General features: G+C 42.9%; 1 protein-coding gene across 4 annotated transcripts in view; it reads left to right on the top strand.

Annotated features, from left to right (window-relative positions):
* Positions 1-19,904, top strand: part of LOC147026457 (uncharacterized) — a 121,368-nt gene that overhangs the window by 26,496 nt on the left and 74,968 nt on the right. For 2 of the 4 annotated variants that reach the window (XM_085881889.1, XM_085881891.1), the window contains exon 1: positions 13,426-13,583. The exons of 1 other annotated variant lie outside the window; for it this stretch is intronic. The gene's annotated coding sequence lies outside the window, so the exon portion shown is untranslated. Of the gene's footprint in view, positions 1-13,425; positions 13,584-19,904 lie in introns of those variants that run through there. One more of the 4 variants, XM_085881892.1, reaches the window with a different exon arrangement.

Below are 19,904 nucleotides of genomic sequence, written 5' to 3'. Positions count from 1 at the left end.
ATATATATATATATATATATATATATATATATATATATATATATATATATATATATATATATATAGTGGCCTGAAAGTCCCTTTACCCCTTCCCAGTGAAACATTGTTCTTGAACTCTTTTAATATATAGGTTTTATTGCACAGTACTTACAATAATTAAATTGTCATTGTATCTGTATGTGCTTCATCATTCTTCTGAGTCAGTGTTTCCGCATACCATAGCGGGCGAGGGCAGGGGGGAAGGGACGGAGGGAAGTGCGAGAAATTTATCAGGGGTAAAGTAACTTTAGGGCTACCCTGTATGTATATTAGGGTGTTTCACTCATGGTGGTAAAAAAATGAAATTTGTTGAAAATTGTCAGAAGGGGTGTCCCCTTGTTTCTTATAACCCATAAATATTTTAGGCAAATATTTGGTTTGATTCGTCAATATGTACTGGTCCCACAGTTGGACAAGATTCCACATTTCAAGTGAAACTTCGAAAAAATCAAATGGAGGAGAAGACAAAAAATTGCAACGATCGTTTATTGAACTGAAAATTAACAAAAAATTTTATGAAAAAGAAATGTAGAACTTCTTGTTTCTTCTTGATCCTATAAATCTTCTTGATCTTCTTGATCTTCTTGATCCTATAAATCCAATAGAGATCGTTGATCAAATCAGCCTCAAAATTCCGGCCTTGATCTTAGTGTATGCTTTGTGGCACTCCGTAGCATAGGAACCATTACTTCACCATAGCTTTTGTGTAGTAGTGGACTATTTGTCCCTGGTGGGTACAGCTACTGAAAACTATGTGTAGACAGCAGTCATCACCAACACATTCTCAAGGCCATTAGACGCTGTGTCCAACAAGATAAATTTTATTGCTATGATCTGCAGAGGCCTATCCGCTAACAAACTCCCCATCGGTGTCTGGATCTTAATGGCTGGGGACTTGGCTAAGCTACATCTTTGAGATGATCCAATCCATTCCTTCATGTCTTGGTACATCTCAGGCCAGTGGTCTTCATAGTACATCATGGTACATCTCAGGCCAGTACATCTCAGGTCAATGAACATCTCAGGCCGAACATAATCATATTAGCCGTTCCATTCTTTGATGTCCCTAGTGTCCCAGCTTGTCATGGAAGCTCTCCAACACCATTTTCTTCAAGCTAGATGGGAGCACAACCTGTTGTATCTTCTCCTTCCATGGTTCCTGGGTCTCCTCATGAGTAATCCATCATCAGGTTTGATCTTGCTCCACTGCTTCAACAGATATGTGAAGCCAGGAGGTTCTGCCTTCCTCTGTGCCGCAGTTGGCCTGGTTTCGCTTGACCAGTGGTGGTAAAACTGCCAATGATTGAATCTGTGACCTGCTTGAAGATAAAATCTTTCTTGTGAAAGATATGGGAGCTCCTCTCGGTCATCACCAGAAATATCCTCCCCGCAGCTTGCCGTGCATACTGCTGCAGTCAACAGCACATGTTATACCTCTTGAGACACTACTGTCACGTGAAAGGCTTTTGATACTTCATCTTAATCCTGGTACCTGCTGTCACCAGTCCCATGTGGCCTATGGGATAAACCATGCTCATTCCCCTTGTACTTGCCGGCATGGTACATAATGTCAAAAATCAAATTGAGCCAACTGAGACACCCATCTTTGCTCAGCTGTTCTCAGCTTCACCGTTGATTGAACATACAGTGTTTCAAGGGAGTTTTATCCATAAATACAGTAATGGTAGATCTAATGAGGTAATCTCGGAACTTATCAGATATCACCCACTTCATAGGCAAGAGTTCCAGCTTCGTGCTGATGTAGTTGGACGTTTCTTTTGGATCCCCGAAGACTTCTACTCACATAGCGGACCACCCTGATTTGACCATCCTGGTTCTGTGAAAGAACAGCCCCAATCCATGGTGGCGAGTATCTGTTTCCACTATAAATGGCAAGGTAAAGTCTGGGAAACCCAGGATAGAAGCAGTAGTAAGTGCAGTTTTCAAGCTTTCAAGAATGACTCTTGGCAAGTTTGGTCCCACTGCCACTGTTTGGAACTTAAGTTGCCAGTGGTCCTCTTCTGCTTCTTCCTACCCCCAACCTTATTTACCAACTTTTGTCAGGGCCCTACAATCTGTGTGAAACCCCTCACATACCAGCAGTAGTAGCTAGCAGACCTAAAAATGCTCTCGGCTTCTGAACACGTGTTGGAGTGGGCCAATCCCTGACTGCAGCTACCCTGGCAGGGTTTGTGGCAATGCCATCTTTGCTGACGACATGTCTCAAATGCTGGACTGAAGCTCTGAATGAGTCACACTGATTGGATTCGATTTTGAGCCCTGCATCCTCCAACTTCATTAGAACCAGATGTAATTTATGAAGATGCTCCTCAAAGGATGTCAAATCCAAGATAATATTGTTTAGATATATCAAGATGTCTTGATGTACCTCTTCTCAGAAAATAACCAGCATCAGTCACTGGAAGGTCACTGGGGGCATCACAAAGCCTGAACGGTATGCGGTTGTACTCATGCAATTCCATGGGTGTTGTGAAGGCTGTTTTGTGGCGGTCTTTCTCAACCTCCACTTGGTTGTATGCTGATTGAAGATCTATAATTGAGAAAAGGGTTGCTCCACATATGGTGTCCAGCAATTCTTCTATCTTCGGTAAGAGAAATGCATCCTTGGTTGTCTTGAGGTTTAATCTCCTGAAGTCTATGCATAGTTCAATTTGCCATTCTTTCTCCTAACCAAGACTATAGGACTGACATAAATTGAGTTGCTCTCTTTGATATTTTGCTTCAGTAGTTGGTTAATGTGTAACATAACTTCTTCTACTTGGTATGGATGAAGCTTGCGATAGGCTACATGGACTGGCTGTTCGTCTTACATAATAATTTGTTGTTTTACTACGTCTGTTACACCCACTTCATCTCTTAAAGCAAAGGCCCTTCGGTGTTGTAGTAGCAGGTTGTAGACCTTTGCAGTCTGCTCCTCGTCCAACTCCAGGTTTGTTGACAATTTGGCACAGTGGTGTTCAAACATTGATAAAATAAAGCATTCAGGTAAGTTGATCTCCACTTGAACCTCCCCGACATCCGATGGCCAAAGCTCCATGCCAAACCCATCAATGTGGATGTCTGCAACAGTCATCAGCAACCCTGCCCATATCTAGGGTGGCAATCTTACATTGGGAAGCTCCTGGATTAATGATATTTATGGAATCTGGATGGAATGTCACCAAACTTATATGATCACCCCTTTTGCCGACAACTCCACGGTAGGTTCCACTGTTGACAGTTCATCATCTGTTGTCTCAGTAACACCAACCTCGCACATGGACTGCACCAGCACACAAAATGGACGATTTCCTGCCACTTTCAATAACTGTGCTGAATCCAGGTGCCTGTGTTTTCTTGGATTTATATAAGAGCACTGGTACATCTGGTATCTCCTTCAAAACATTCATTCCCAAGAACACCGAAACACTGTCTTTCGAAGATTCACCACCTAAGATATCCCTGGTGACCAGCATACCACATCCAGCCAACTTGTTATCCATCACATGCACCTCAAGCTCCCTCAACATACCCAACATACGGCAAACAGTCCATTTGCAGCCTTGAGTTTTAACCACTCCGTGGGCTCCTGCCGAGCAACACCTCGAGGTTGAATATGTTGATTGAAGAAATGTTCTGACAACAATGACACCATGGAACCTGTATCAACAAGGCATGAAACATGGTTGCCTGTGACACTTGCTTCCACAATCATACTTGGATCAATAATTCATTCATGGATATCTTTGATTGATGAGTCTGGACAATGTCTCTTGTCACCCTTCACAGTTCGATTCATTTCCCGATTAACCACTTTGACTTGGGTGGCTTCCGCTTCTGGCTGGGCAATCCCTCTTTAAATGACCCATGTGCCCACATGCATAGCATCCAATAAGATCTACAATTTCAGCAATAGTCATCTGATTATGAACTTTGTTCACCTATCACTTTCAGGAGTTCAGCATGGGCTGCTGTCAAATTTCTTTAGAAAGCTGACTGAAGTTTTCGCTGTGGGAAGGTTCTGTGTTAACAGTGGTGCATACGCCCTCCACCTGGTTAATGGCTGCTCGAGGTGTTCTTTTTATTCTGTCCTCATCTTCCTCCTCCCAATCTACCAATGAATGGTGGTCCTTCTCAATTCAGAAAAAGTGATGTCTGGCTGGTCTCGAAGAGTTTTCTTAAGCCCTAGACAGAGAAATTTGTCACGCATGTTCTCAGCCAACGATTCACATAGTACCTGGTCCCGGTCTCCATTAAGTCATGAATCTTTTTTATCCAGCTGTTCCATCAACTCCATCATTATTCTGGAAAAATCCCAAAGAGTCTCCCTGTCCTCTTGTTTTCATGCACACAGACATTGTCGTAACTGGATGAGAAAAGGGTTGCACCAGAATGGTCCTGGTCTCGCATTTAAGCATTCGCCTAAAGCTTCATCTATAACCCTATAGACCTCAAAATCTCCTCCGAGTTATTGCATATAGGAAGTAGCTGAAACTTAACTTCTTCATGTGCAGCTACTTCGAAATTACACAAAAGAAACCTGACAGCATCACAAGATTCCATACCGAGAATAACCCCCCTCACATGTTCCACCCAATCAGATACACTTTCATCTGCTTTACCAGAAACCATTCTTACTGGAGGGTACCTTTACATTAATAATTGGCGGTGGCACTTGCTGTACTCGTGGTGGTGGGACCATGCTGTCTTTCCATGTCCGAAGTTCTTGAAATTGTGCCTCCAGCTCCTAAATCTTCTCGTCAACCATCTTGGGTTCAATCACTGTCCTCTAAATTATATTTCTGCTTTCTTAAACTTCAAAAAAAAGTATAAACTTGGTTAAGCATCCCACTTCTGACACCAAAAAATGAAACTGAGTTACATGTGTGCTCTCTACTTAAAGATAAACAGACAAAGATGAATTAGATTGACTGAGTTTTATTGCACTTATGGCTACTTGTTCATGACACTCAGTGTTATTCTGGTTACAGTCACAAAACAATGCAGTTTCAACTTAAGCAGCACAATCTTGGGTTTAACAACAAATTTACCTGGTGAATTCAGTGTCAAAAAGTTCAGTAATCTACAGAGGGCAGTGGTGTCACCCAGATGTTACACCACACTGCAAACTATCTATCTATAATTCCAGGTGTGTGTGTGTGTGTGTGTGTGTGTGTGTGTGTGTGTGTGTGTGTGTGTGTGTGTGTGTGTGTGTGTGTGTGTGTGTGTGTGTGTGTGTGTGTGTGTGTGTGTGTGTGTGTGTGTGTGTGTGTGTGTGTGTGTGTGTGTGTGTGTGACCGCTGTTTCTCGACAACCACTGGTCTGATTGAATTGAAACTTGCCAGCTATATTGCTGAGGACCTGAGTATGTGCCTTTTCAAGGTTTGATATTAATCGGACAAGTGCTTCCCAAGTTATGGCCATTTATTTACCAACCAATGACAAGATGGGGAAGAGATTCTCAGCCGCGTCCCCCATTACGGGTTACAACGTACGGACTTCCGGATAGTGATGACTTACTGTATTCTTATAATTGCTTGATTTTGTATGCGCATTTATAGATAAACACAATGCCCCAATCCAGTCATCGTTTACGAGAGCGAAGGAATGGCCTGTGTGGTTGCTTGAAAGTTTTATTTTTTTTTATTTTTGCACATATGGCCATGCACGTACATTTTTTTTCTTTTTTTCTTTTCTCTTCTCTTCTCTTTGTGTTTTTCCTTGCGATGACAGTGCGAAAAGGCAAAATACGTTGGCGCTAATTGAATAATTGGCCATTAAAACTAAATTGCGAATAATCGTAACTGCGATATGTGAACTTCCGGACAGTGAGGACTTAACTTCCGGACTTCCGGATAGTGACGACTTACTGTATTCTTTCTCGATTTTCTCGATTTTTCTCGATTTATGGACTTATTGTAATCTTTCTTTCTCGATTTCTGTACTTTCTCGATCTCTTTCTCGATTTCTTTCTCGATTTTCTTAAACGCAATGCCCCAATCCAGTCGTCGTTTATGAGAGCGAAGGAACGGCCTGTGTGGTTGTTTGAAAGTTTTTTTGGGGGGGGGGTTGCACGTACGGTCACGCACGTATGGCCATGCACGTACGGGCAAGCGAGAGCGAAGGAACGGCCTGTGTGGTTGTTGTTTCTGGCAAGCGGTTTTAATTTTTTTTTTCACGTACGGCCACGCACGTATGGGCACGCACGTACGGCCACGCGAGAGCGAAGGAATGGCCTGTGTGGTTGTTGTTTCTGGCAAGCGGTTTTAAAGTTTTTTTTTGTATTGTTTCTTTTTTGCATGTACGGCTACGCGAGAGCGAAGGAACGGCCTGTGTGGTTGTTTCTGGCAAGCGGTTTTAAAGTTTTATTATTATTATTATATGCACGTACGGCCACGCACGTACGGGCACGTACTAATACTACAGAATAAAACAGAAACATCCATTAAATGATATGCATAGAATAGCCAGTGTTGCAATGAGATGGTTACAATGTAATGACACATGTTGCATAAAGTCATTACATACACTAATAATGATGTCTGGGACACTGTATCAGTCCATGTGGGCTAACCATTAAAATAATCAAGAGGTTTTATCACATATCTCAGAAACTGCTATTTACAGAAATGTTATACAATACATTTGTGGTGTGTTATGGCCACTGGACTACACACAAACACATCAGTCAACTCAGAATCGTTGTTTACCTCAGCATGATGTCTGAACCATGGCAATGAATCATAACCACAATTGGATCCCCGGTATACATATAAGTACCACCAGTCATGATGGCACTCATCTGACGCAACCCGAGTAAAATAATATTACATATGATTGTACTTATTATTTTATAAAAAAAAACACATTTTGGCCATTACTATAAACTAGATATCAGCATGGCCAGCCTTGTTTACATATAACAGAGCCATAACACTTTCCTGTGAGGCAATACACAAGACATGCAACACATACAGAACTTGGTGACATTAGTCAGCTTCTCATAGAAGTCCTAACACTTGTATCTAACAGAGTTTGGCACATAATGATAGACTGATTTCACTATTCAGTGTACAATGACATTCATGAAATCACATGGCTCTGGATAGTATTTTGGATACTGTTATAATATTTTAACAATTCACTCAAAAGTAGGCTAAACTACATATTAACATTAATAAAACATATTTACATGAAGTTTAAGAGATTCGCTGACCAGGGTCTTGGGGTCGATGGTGCTATTAGGATCGGCAAATCCTCTTGCAAGTCGGCGAAAATAAAGCTTCATTCTGAAGGTCTGAGACTGCAAAGAAACCCAAGAAGCCTCTGACATGTGGTTGGGTCAGTCGTCAGGGTCTCTCCGTCGGGAGACCACACGTATGTCCCTGAGCCTGTGCGAATGTCGACGACGACCACTCACACAAAGTAACTTCCTTTCTTGTGTCGTGTCTCCAACGTTGTGCACAGGAAGTACAGACAAATGCTAAATAGTGCCCTCTCATGAACAATAACAACATCTGGTCCAAAGAGGAAAATACCCCCTTTTATACATACAGACACCAAATAAAAATACAATGTAAGTTACACACCCTTAAAAATGACTGGGATTATTCTACACCTACCCACATGAACTTAACATCCCAGCTGGTACATAGTATTGTTATGAATCTGGCAGCCATTTGCACACAAACAAACAGCAGTCTCCGTAGTTCAGTTATTTCGATAAGTATGTGTTTATAGTCAGGGTCCCGTCCTTCTGTCTAATGGGTTAATTTCATGTGTGCGCTGTGGGTTTCTTTTATAGTCAGGTTTTTTACATCTCCAATCAATCCTTTGTTCTCGCACCATCGCCCACGTGCAACGTGTCACGTACAGGGGTGAGGTTCCCTCCTCCCACCGGACCTCCTCCAATCAGGAGGGTCATCGCCTCAGCTCCGACTCTGCCCTTCGTCCAATTAGGAGGCTCATCGCCTCAGATCGGGACTCCACCCAGAAGGGTGGGAGTTGCCCCACCTACCGTGGGCCTGTCCAATGAGGGACGGCCGGCGAATCGCGCGATGCAACCATCCAATCAGGAGGCGAGTGGCCAGGGGATGAAATCCCTCGGACCTCGCGAAAGAGAAGAGAAGAGTGGTCGTCAAGAAGAGAGTAGAGCAGTCATCGTGGCCATTACTCTTGGTGTGCGTCGTTAGAGTCGTCGTCGTCAGCGGTCTTTTGCAGGGCTCCTCGTGGTGGTGGTGGTGGTCGAGCAGCCAGGATCGTGGGCTCGGTGGATTCCGGGTCGTGGGTTCGAGTCCCACCATGGTGGGTTGGAGTCCGGTGTGACCGCACGAGGCGGACAGGTACCCAGACAGAACTTGACTCCCCAGCTGACCTCTCCTCCTTGGCTGGAGGGTCCAATAAAGACCTGACGGGGTCCATTTCTTTTGGGTGTGTGTGTGTGTGTGTGTGTGTGTCCGTGGGCCCTGGCCTTAAGTAGAAATTGCTCAGTGTTTGTTTGTATATAAATTGCATTTCTCATATTCGGTTTTAAATCTGCTCTTTGTGCTCCCCTGCCCCATTATAAATAAACCCCGATTGTTCAATGTACCAGCTCGTTGTTGTGCTTTCTATTATTGACCCAGCACGGTTCATGCTTGAGAACCAGTAAGCCGATTGGGCTGTAAGTTTTCATTTGGACCGCTGGACTTTGGTAATTCCGCTCGGTTACACTGGACCGAGGTCGGTAGAGCGACCCGGTTCGACAGAGTCCGTTGAGGGTGTGACTTCCCCGGTAATTTGACGACGTGGGTACTTAGGTTTATTGAAATTTGCCTATTAGCCATACCCCACGCCGTCAGAGAATTGGTGATCACGGTCCTTAAGTGACCTGTGACCTTTGGAGTTGTCTGAAGGTTACGACCTGCAATTCCGGGTGTTCGTTGGGAGACGGCTCTACTGCTCCAGCTGGCGGCCGTTCCTCGCCACCGCCCCCCGGCTCACAACAGTATGTACCCCATCCTTCGTAATAATAATAATATTCTCAGGTGCCAGTGGTTCATAAAAAACCCATTTGTGTCGGATTTTAAATCCTCAACTGATAAGACGACTCTTAATACTGTCATTCCTCTTCAATGATTAAAATTATATAAAGTAGCTTTGAGTGCCATTTGAAGTCTGAATGGACCTGTCAATAAAACAAAAACATTGTTGCGGTTATGAGAAGCTGTCGCTCCCCCCTTGGCAATGGCACACAACACATAGCGGTCCCGAGACAGTTGTTTCATTCGTATTTGTTTTAGATAGCCCTTCCCTATTGTCTCATGGGTTTATGGGACAAAATGTGTTATGAGGGCTTTTCAGAAGGTCTTTATTCCCATTCTTTATCCTTTCCTTATTTCACTTCATACACAGAACCTTCTCTTCACGCATACTTGCATGCAAGCAGCTTATTTGCATATGGGTGCCCTTTCACATTTAAACCTTGCGCCATTCTCCAATGGCACATCACCTCAGACCTTTGCCATACTCAAACCACAATGCCACCCCCTTCATATGACCACCACAACACCTTCCTAACAATCCCCACAACAGCCTATGCTTGCTTACCATTGCCATTAACCACCACAACCACAACACTTCAACCATCACGGATATGCTTACCGCTACACCACTGCACATATCGCTCAACCACCATCACCAACAATGTTCACCACCAACCTCTGAACTAGCAGGAGACAGGGCGGGGGGGGGGGGGGAGGGAGTGTACCATTTTAGATGCTCGTATCTGGATGTTCTGGCATCTAGCTCAGAGCACAAGAGTGCACCAAATTACATTCAGCATCATGAGGATAGTGCTAGCGTTCCACTCAACTGCGACCCTCATTGGGTGTCCAATGCATGTTTGTGGCCGGAGAGCGCCACCAGATACTCCGGCACCATGTTATTCTCAGAGCTCCGTTCCATGCCCAGGTTGAGAGTGACTGTAGCCATGTGGAGCTAGCACCAGGGCAATAGGCCGTACACCAAGAGGGCTTGGGGAAAACACCCATCGTTCTGCTTGGAAGTGCCGCCCCCGCCAGGGAATTATTAAACATGGCTCTCTCATCTGGCCCGCCCTGCGCTCTTTGACCTGGCCCACCCTCTTCTCTGCTGTTCTTTCATCTGGCCCACCCGCTCTTCTCACATCTGGCCTGCCCTTTCTTGTTCCTGGTGTCATGGAGTGGTGGAAGTGAATGGAGTCCACCTGCGAGTGGGAGACACCAGACTGAGCGCCACCTTAAACCATTAGTACTTACACATACATACCTCTTATACTGATGATTAGGACTATCATCTTACACGTTCTTTCCTCTATTTCAAAACCGCCTGATCCACATCTTTATACCCTCCTCTTTGTACCTCATCTGCAATCACCACACACCTCATTTTTGCACCTCCCAACAACCATGCACAGTAGACACCTCAGTTTTCCTCCCCTCCTCACCCTCCTAAGTGACTAGGAAGTGTGGGCCCATCGGCCACGCCAGGTATAAAAGAGGTCGCAAACACCTCAAACTTTCTCTCTCTTTCTTTACTCTCTAACCTTCCTTGGGAATGATTCTGATGGTTCTTGTTTTGTTAGCATAATTAAGTTTGCATAACATTAGGATCAGGTTAGCTCTGCACTATGTCCTCTTTTGCATATATGTGTACTGTCGGAGCCCGCCATTCGCAGATTCGTTATTCACAGACCCCGCATATTCGTGGTTTATAAAATGTGACCTGCTTTGACATTCGTGGCCCTGTGCTTTGCATATTCACATTTCTTTTTTCACATTTCCATGAGTGTTTTTGTATTTTTTGCATTTTTGTAGTTTTTTGCATGCATATTCATGGTTTTTGTGGGCGTTTTTGCAGTTTTTCATGGGGTTTTTGATTTTTCCCTCATGAATATTGAACAGTCAGGAACCCACCCCACTTTTTCCATTGAAACAACTAGAAGCACCTGCTCCCTACGGGAGCCGTCAAGGGGGTCATGCTATTATATTTATGCCTATTTTACTGCAAGGGGTCCCAGGATTATACACCCAAAAGATGGTTGTGATCGGTTCAGCCGTTTTTGCGGTACCTGGGAACAGAAAGACAGACAGACAGTGAATTATAGTAAGACTAGAAGCACCCACTCCCTGTGGGAGCCATCAAGGGGGTCATGTTATTATATTTATGCCTATTTTACTCCACGGTGTCCCAGGATTACACACCAAAAAATGGTTGCGATCAGTTCAGCCGTTTTTGCGGTACCTGGGAACAGACGGACATACAGACGGTGAATTATAGTAAGATACCCTGCTGCTATTTGTGGATTCGCGATTCGCAGCATTTTCGAGGTACATATCCCCCGTGAATAGCGGGGTCCGACCGTATTTTCTTTTGCTGCACCTCATCCATCCTTGCTTTTCCCTGCTGTACATGTTTTTGTTATAATACCTGTGATTATTGTGCCACAAGCCCTTTCCTCGCCTATGTTATAAATAAATGTGCTTGTTATAAATGTACCTAGGTTGTAGCGTCCTTTCCTCCATTGATCCAGCATTGTCCGTATGTGGTGTAACAGAGAAATTTTACCCCATTGATTGGCTCTTGTTAGCCGGTGCGTAGTTGGCAGCTCCGCTCGGCTGCACATGATCAGGTAAGTTAACGCAAGTATGCATTGAGGGCACGATACTACCGTGGGCCGTGACAATGAGGGCATTGATGCCCCCCCCCCCACCCATTGGTGCGTCCTTCCACAGGTAAGGTGCTACGCAAAGTAGTGAAACCCTGCCAGCATTGGCAGTACCAATAGGCATTCATGGTTGCTTAAAAACCCACCAGAGCACAAAGTTATTTGTGCCCGGTGGCCTCAGGACCAGGTGTTTGGGAGGAATTCGAGCACTTCCCCTCCTGGCGAAACTCGAACCCCGGATCTGTAACAATATTTACACCACTAATAAGTCGCTCAGCCATTTGCAGACAAGATACGATAACATGTCATGAAAGTAACTACCAGAATTAAAGATTGTCCTGACCTCCAGGTAGTATGGTCCATCAATCATAAAGACCATGGAGTGATCAAAAAGGTTTAAAGCCAGATGCAAAACAATGCTAATAGCCTCTCCTATGTGTTACCGAAAAAGCACGCTTGTCTTTTATTGTATTTTGTCTACTTGTCTATCGATTTGATCTCTTCCTGCCGAGTCAACCATTATCTATCTTACCATTGTCTGCTTGTCCTCCTCTGACGACCTCAATGGCAGTGCGGTGACGTATCATATTCTGTCATCCAGCTCTTCCACGAGACCTAAACTTTCCATTTGGAATGGGATCCATCTAACTAATGTCCGCTTGTCCTCCTCTGTTGTCCTCAATGGCAGTGTGGTGACTTACCATCATGTGTCGTCCAGCTCTTCCATGAGACAAACTTTTTATATGGAAAAAAAATACTTTAAAGTTTCAAAGAAGACTTATTTTTGAGTTTTACAAAGGTACTATAATAACTGCTTAATAGTCAGCCAGGAAAGGAATACAGTGTGATGGAAATGTTCCAGCTTGAACCAATGAGGTTGTTTCCGCTTGATTCCTGGCAGAGAAAACAATACGACACACTTAAAAGAAGAACTTCAATTTCCCTCTTCTCTGAGAAGAGCAAACAAAAGCTCACAACTTGAGAACAATGCTTCACTAACCTCAGCAATTAGTGCAATATGCTCTTGTGCCAAGATTAAAAGATTTGCATTCAGAATCATAGGTGGTTGAGCTACAACTCATTCCCCTTCCTTTTCCAGGAACAGACCTCAGTGGGGAACTTGATGTCATCTGATCATCATAGTCATCAATATACTCCAGTCGGTTCAAAAATTATGAGCAATGAAGACCGCTTGTAGATAGATGTTTTAGGCCATCGATCAAAAATCAAGACATCAAACAACTGAAGTTGTATCTACTTTTCAAGTTTGATTTTTCTTCTCGAGTGACCATAATTCATTTTAAACTGGGAGGTTGAGCCATGTTTTGAAATTCCATGGAAGTTTTCACGTCTCAGTAATTCAACCGGTTTATACTTACATCGCACGCAGCCAACATCCACAATGTTCAAATAAACAACAGCCGTGGATAACTCGTTGATAACATCAACTATCATTAGCCTTAATTATAACTTAACGATCACTGGTCGAAGTCAGTGAAACAGGAGTTCACAAGGGTCCAATTGAAATTGTGATATTGTAATAAATAAATAAATAAATAAACTTACAATCTGACAGTACCACTCAAATTACAGTGGGGGTATCGAGTCGATGTTTTAACAATGACGTAACACAGGCCAGGGGAACGAGAGTGTGCTCTCAATGGTTAATTTCCAACAGAAGGCTTCAGCGAGGGGAGGGAAGGGTGCGGGAGGGAGGCCAGAGACAGAGACACGTGATTGGAGCAGACTGAACACAACAGCACCGAAGCTGCAGCTCACAGTCAAGCAAGAGAAGACGGTTCGAGAGACAGAGAGGAAGAGAAAGAGAGAGGCTGGATTTGTCCTTCTCACGTTCCCGGTATGGCATTAATGCTCGATACACCGCCACCTTTGTGACGTCATACCTTCGTGACATGATCTCTTTGAGCTGTTGCTTCTTTCAGACTCCGTATCTCAGAAACGTTCCATCTTCGTGGTGTTTAATTTCCGAGGCAATACGCGTTTGTTACCTGGTATATGTAAAGCATGCGAATGTCGATTGTAAGGTCATAAGGTGTCAGTGTAGACACCTGGTGGGATTATTTACCTTCGAGGATCAATCACATGATTATCCCTCCCTCCAAGAGACACGTCAAATTAGCAGGCATTATTTTTCTTATTATGATCATTATGACCTTAAAATGTGGGTAACTAAAGATTCCGATGAAATGCAACCACAAAACAAGAGCTACGTGCTTTGTTTTATAGATTTATTTAAATGAACGGAAATTATATATTCTTTATTCATTCTCCTATTTCTATTTCCTTCCACATTCAATGAGCGCTGCATATGAAGGCCATATCCATCTATCCCTGGGGGGGGGGGGGGAACGCCCTAAACCTACACGTCATTCAAATACATTTTCAGTCAAAAACACCACATTCGCACCACACTGAAAACACATCCACACAATCATTCACTACCATGAGCAGAAATTCAGAACTGCTATATATCTGATTAAACAATGCCAATAATCAAACACAGCCACACTTGGCATCCATTCATGGAGTGCTCCCCCCCCCTCCTTCAACCTCACCCACCCAAACCATCTTCTCCACACACCCCCTCTTCCTAAAGGTCTTGGGCCAGGTTTAACCCATTTGTCGCCACACATTTCTTTTGTGTCATTGTAGGAAATTTTACCAAACAGTTTTTTTCTCTTAAACTGAGATTGTGGAACTACACTTGCTGACGGATCTGCTCTGTTTGACAGATATACCCATATCTGGTTTAATTTGATCCAGAGACCTTTTCATGTGCTGCTAATTGCAATACCATTACATTCACCATCATAAGAAGGGATATATAAAAGAGGATTCTCAAAGCAGGTTTCATTTTCCCAGTAGAGATGATCTCGATAACTGCTTCACTGATAATAGAACCAGTCAGGCAAAGATGTTGTATTATTGTGGACCATACAGGATGTAAGGCACCTTGTCTTTGATTAGTAAGTACATGGCCTCCTTCACTGATCACTGGGTTATTCCAAACTTTGGATGTCTGGAGATGTGACACAATTCATAGTGGTCTGTTTTTTCTTCCTCTGGAGCACTGTTCAAACAATGAGAAGGTAATTAGTGTTTATATATTCTAATCATGAGCTAGTTTCAGTGGACCCGTTGCTGTCAACAAACCAGAAATGTCTAAATGTGCTCATTGGTACCATAACATGTTTAACTATCAATTGGGATTTCTTTTTGTACTCTATCGTCGCTCAAACAAGACAGCTCAATCGAGGTAGCATACTTGCTTTTAAGTTTCCTACACTGGATTTTATTTCTGCTGGAATGGGATCCAATTAAAAACTGGCATCTGCAAGCACCATGGGCACGATGTTGCATCATAGAGGGCGTAGGCCTTTTAGATATAATTGGAGCAATAGTAGACCATTGCGTGCGAGTACCCAGGCCAAATTTTAAATTACTGCCTTGACTGTTGATGGGAAGCCATTGGGAATCCACCCAGCCACGAGACTGCTTCAACAGTAACTAATCTCCTACCTTAGGGTGGTAAATTGGATGGTACAACATTATCATTTGCACGGTCCAATCATACATCCTCTCCCGTTTGGCTTCCACCTTGGGAGGGTACTTAAGTAAACGAGGCTTGCACTATCCTGGATGAAGACCACTCGGTGGTCTAAAAGTCAAGCCTGGGCCTTGCCTGCTGAGCAGCAATACGAGTTGGTTGTGCCTTCAGTTTTGAATTTGTTCCAGAATGTTTTGGGGTATTACGTTTAACATCTATGTACTGTAATTCATTCTCAAGTAAGTTCCTTTGGATATTCGATCCCATGGATTATTAATTTCTGATACATTATCTTTATCTTTGCTTATTTACTTATCAGGGTCCACTGTTTTATTGAGGAAAGGCCAGAAAACGCTATTCATTTGTTAAATTCGCACTTAATGCACAGCCAGTACAGGCATATATATATATATATATATATATATATATATATATATATATATATATATATATATATATATATATATATATATATTGTTTGTAAGTACAGGCAGATACATATTGTTTACTAGTTTAGGCATTTTTCATAGAGTATGGTAGTACTCCATATAGAGGGATGACATGGGGAAAAATGGCCACTCATTAAATTGTGTACATAATGATAGGCTCATAAGCTACTATGGAGTGAAGTCATAAGCATTTAAAAGCCACACGTTTTATTCTCAAGCATTTTCTGAACTACCAAGACTTAAAAAGATGCCAGAATACATCACAAAAGTGCCACGAGAGATCGCTAAATCGCTAATTTCTTCTTCTTCTTCTTCTTCTTCTTCTTCTTCTTCTTCTTCTTCTTCTTCTTCTTCTTCTTCTTCTTCTTCTTCTTCTTCTACTTCTTCAACTTATGCTTCTTATGCTTCTTCTTCTGCTTATTCTGCTTCTTATGCTTCTTCTTCTACTTCTTCTTCTTCTTCTTCTTCTTCTTCTTCTTCTTCTTCTTCTTCTTCTTCTTCTTCTTCTTCTTCTGCTTCTTACCCTACAAAAACAATGTTGAACTGTATCCCGACATAACTAAATAACTGCTGAATCCATGATGGTGATTCCAATGCAAGAAAGTTACTTTGTCTCTGGGCTAGTGCAAGCAACCCAAAATTTAAAAATATATCAAACATTAATCGTTTTAATATGAAAATAAATCTTAAGGCCCGGTCACACCTTGACGTTTCAGCCAACGTATGCCGATTTTTGAATTTTTTTTCTAAAACGCTGGCACACGTTGAATATGTTATGGGTAAGTTTTGATAACATTGAGAGCACGCTGAAAAACACTGCCATACGTCGTTGTACGTTGGCTTTAAACGTTGTACTTTTTGGTTGTCCTCAAATTTTTTCATGCTTGAAATTTCACGACGTATGCCGGCGTATGACTCGCACGTTCCGCTACGCTGGCCACAAGTTGTATGCACGGTCTGCGATCGTTGACAGACGTCAACACATGCTACTTGTAAGTTAATCATAAGTTGAGACACGCCGAGGTAATGTTTAGCGTACCCGAAACTTATTTATAACCTATGATTAACGTGTTGTTGGCACGTTACGCGATCGTTGCCACACATCGACAGACGTTACTTTTAAGTTACTCATAGGCTGAAAGACGTCGGTATAATGGATCGTCCTTGCGTCAGCGTCCATGGCCACGGCCAGGACACTTATTTGCAGCATTCTTCAAACTTTTCTTGGGCATGACGAGGATGTTCACACTTTGATGTCTAGCTTGGCTATGATTCCAATTGTCCATCGGCAGCGTCTATTTAAAATAGTCGAGTTTGAGCGTTTTAACATGTTCAGAAGAAACGCTTCAAATTTCCAAACCCCAGCGTCAAAAAACAAAGGCGAGTGACAGCAATTTAAATCGTTCATTGTAAACAATGAAAATAGTTGAGTGGTACCGTTTAAAAGTCGTTGAGTGTAAAAAAATCCAATTGTTGAGCGCAAGCGTCTACTTTCAATAGTGGAGATGCAGCCATTTAAATCGTTGAGTTTATCATTTAAATCGTTAAACGCAAGGACGATCCATCATAACCCACACCCCCCCCCCCACACTCACCTACTACTGCCAACATGAACAAACTACTACTAATACTAATACTAATACTGATACTGATGACATGGACATCGACTCAAAAAGGAACTCGAAAACACTGTTGGGTTCCCTTTTATGAGCAGCATTTTTATATACCAATTCCCAAAACTGCTGGGAACACGTCTTTATATGGCAGTTGTAACCTAGAAACACGTTCATTTATTTTTTTTTGGCGACCGGAAGACGTCATTGGAATACATCTACATACGTCGATGTGTGTTGGGACTACGTAAAGAATTGGTTCAAAGCACGTCAAACATAAGTTAGAAATAAGTTTCGCGTAAAAAAGACATTACCGCGAAGTGTTTCGACTTGTGAGTAGCTTATAAGTAGCCTTTGTGGACGTGTGTAAGCATCCACATATCGTGTGTACAACCTATCCCCATCGCATGCGGAACGTGTGTCATACGCCGAGTACGTCGTAAAATTTTGAACATGTTTAACATTTCTTGACGTACTCTACTTACTACGACGTATGATAGCGTACTTTAGCGTTCTACTCACGTATACCAAACTTACTCATACGGTATTTGATGTGCCCCAACGTTTTAGACACATTTTTCTTAGGTCGGCATACGCTGGCAAGATCGCCAAGGTGTGACCGCGATGTTGATACTTCCATTTCTACGGCAGTTATGATTCGAATCGTTGTGCGTCAGCCTTTTAATAGGCTACGTCACGACATCGTTGGCGATGCGTGCAACGCGCTATGCCTAAGTTAGACTATCGTTGGGCATCGGTTGTGTAGGCCGACAACAGGTTCAACATTCGTTGGTATAAGTTATCTATAACACAACGAAACGTTCTGTGTCCGTTACCAATGCGTTATACATAAGACCAAGTCGCTATGAATACGTCCGTATCTTTAAAAAAAAAACATCAAAAGTTCAACGTAAGCCAGCGTTTTAGATACATTTTAATACGTTGCCATCGCTGGCTAAAACATCAAGGTGTGACCGGGCCTTTAGCTCTCATGTGAGCCTCGACAATGTAAAACAGCCTTTTTACAGCAATTTTCCCCTGCTGAGCAGGGGTTAGCTTTTTGCGGGCTCCATGCAATCATGGTTCCCTTCTGGAGGCAATTTTTTTTGGCCGGATACCCTTCCTGACGTCAACCCTGGTCACCTCTTACGACACACAGGGATATAGTACACCTATTCTAACCGGGCATACACCGGGACCAGTACACTGGTACTCATTTTGTCGACTTCGGAAGGATGACAGGCTGAGTCAACCCCCTGGTGTTAATTCAGCAGCCAACGGGGCTCAAACTCAGGACCCGAGGATCCCAAGCCAGCCACCCTAACCATTAAGCCGTGTCGACAATGTATACGAAAGGGGGGGGGGGAATATAAATGTGGACTCGACCAAACCAAGCCAGGATTGTGGGAGATGGGTAAGTGGACACAGGACAGAACGATTGCAAAAGCGATACATGGCCAAACCATCCCCCAAATCGACTGAAACAAGTATTACATGAAACAACTGAAACAATAGCATAGATGGATTTAATCCATACCAAAATAAAAAAATATATAAAACATGAATCATTTTATTATTTTTAAAAGGATAATCGGATCAACATTTCAGCATATGTGGTAATCTGCATAGTGGACTGAACCAAAAGCCAGGATATATAGAGTAGGGGTGGGGGTGGGATGGGGAGGATGGGGTGGGGGGGTGTGAGGAGGGGGATGGCGTGGGAGAGGTAGGGTGGTGCGGTGGGTGGGAGAGGGGTACAACGTGCCATAAACAGAATTTAAAAACATAGATGGATTTAATCCATACCAAAATATGTAAAACATTAAGCATTTTATTCCTTTAAAAATTGCAGAAACAAGAAAAGGAATAAAAAAAGTTTAAAAAGTATATAAAAACAGAGAGGGGTGAAATCTTAAAAAAAACAACCAAACAAGGTAGGAATGACACCACATTGCGATTGCACAATATGACACCACAATCCTCTTATGGATTACCATCACAGTATCTTTTGACATTTTAATTTTGTTGTGGGCTTGTGATGGATGAATAAGAAGAATAACAATGAAGAATGACACCACATTACGATGCCACAATATATCACCACAATCCTCTTCTGGTTTAGCATCACAATATCTTTTTATGTTGTTCCATCACAATCCCAAAACAAAAGTAAAATGTTAAAAGATATCTTGATGGTAAGCGATAAGAGGATTGTGGTGTCGTATTGTGCAATCATAATGTGGTGTCATTCCAACCTGGTTTATTTGTTTTTTGAGATTTCATCCCTCTATGTTTTTACATTAAAAAAAAAAACATTTCCCTTGTATATTGTCTGTTAGTCAGGTCAGGTCAGGTATTCGGAGCCTGCACCGGAGTAGCACATCGCTGCATCCACTTTCTGCTGGTACTCCAGGGGCCTCTGTCTGGCCATCCCCCAGGCAGATGCCTGGCCCATTCCCATGTCCTTGAGATGCTGATCAACCTGCTGCAACCAAAAGGCATGTGGTCGGCCAATTGGCCTCATCCACGCATGAGTCTCCCTCGCTGAG

The sequence above is a fragment of the Eptatretus burgeri genome, chromosome 5 (genome assembly GCF_056783735.1).
Source record: "Eptatretus burgeri isolate ZD-2024b chromosome 5, Ebu_testis_v1, whole genome shotgun sequence".
NCBI classification, from domain to species: domain Eukaryota; kingdom Metazoa; phylum Chordata; class Myxini; order Myxiniformes; family Myxinidae; genus Eptatretus; species Eptatretus burgeri.
The sequence above is the reverse complement of the archived record's forward strand: the minus strand, read 5'-3'. Positions and strand labels throughout refer to the sequence as shown.